Here is a 1,170-nt window from a genome sequence, read left to right as displayed (position 1 = left end):
ACTTCTACTTTTCTTTCTTACTTTTTGCAGTGTTTTTTCGTTGTACTTGCCTTTCCCTCTTACAGGGGCACAATCCTCTTTGTAAGTGTGTGTTTTATTCCCCCCCTCCAGCTGTCCTTTTGTTGTTTTCTCTGACTAACCCGCAGAAATGAAACACATATGCAACTCTGTCTCCTTGCATTTTCAGATGTTGCTCTCACTATTGTCTGCTACAGCTCATTGAAAGTGCAAAGTGAAAACAGATGTATAAAAGATAAAAAATATACACATACACGCACCAAGACCATGGCGCAGAGAATAAATCTGGTAAATCCCATCAGAGAGAAAGAAAAACAGAGAGAAGGAGGGGAAAAGAGAGGAAAAAAGAAAGGGGCGAAGAGAAAGAGGGAGGAAGAGAGTGGGAGAAAAGGAAAGAGAGAAAGAGAGAAAGAGAGCAAGAGAGAAAGAGAGCAAGAGAGAAAGAGAGAAAGAGAGAAAGAGAGAAAGAGAGAAAGAGAGAAAGAGAGAAAGAGAGAGAAAGGTGGAAAGAGACAGAGATAAAGGACAGAGAAAGAGAGAAAGAAAGAAGGAGGGAAAGAAAGAAAGAAAGGGAGGAAGAAAAAAAGATAGAGGCAATGTGCATCTCGGATTGCTAATTAGCACAAAAGGGCATTTTCATAAGATTTGATCATTTCCCTGTGCCCGGACAAGAAGAAATCAATGGGGTAGGAATCTATAAATCAGCCATCATGTCAGGACAAATCAAAATAATGCTTCTATTATTTCAATCAATAAACCATTTTTATACCTAACATCTGATCTACACAATGTGTTTGTGTTAGAAATTTGCAGAGCCGCTTTGCACAAAAACAAACCATTAACATACGTGTCAATCACATTTGAAACTGTTTGAAATGGCCGGAGATTTCAGCGCGGGGCTGACTTGAAAAATGCCGGGAGAAACAGAAATGAACAGGGCGAAGGGGTGTGTGTGGGACGGATCGGGCTGAAAACACTTTCCAAAGTTTGTCTCTCCTGTATTCTTTCCTCCCCAAAAGCCCTGAACTTTGCAAGCGGTGGAGTCCAGCGGGCGAGGGGGGTGAGGAGGGGAGCTGGCTGGGGTGCCGGAGGGGACAGGCAGGCCCCTGCCAGGTCCATGCCCTGTGAGAGGTGTCGTGTCCACACCACCAC

This window comes from Charadrius vociferus, unplaced genomic scaffold (genome assembly GCF_000708025.1).
Source record: "Charadrius vociferus isolate BGI_N301 unplaced genomic scaffold, ASM70802v2 scaffold70, whole genome shotgun sequence".
In the NCBI taxonomy this organism is placed as follows: domain Eukaryota; kingdom Metazoa; phylum Chordata; class Aves; order Charadriiformes; family Charadriidae; genus Charadrius; species Charadrius vociferus.
The sequence above is the reverse complement of the archived record's forward strand: the minus strand, read 5'-3'. Positions refer to the sequence as shown.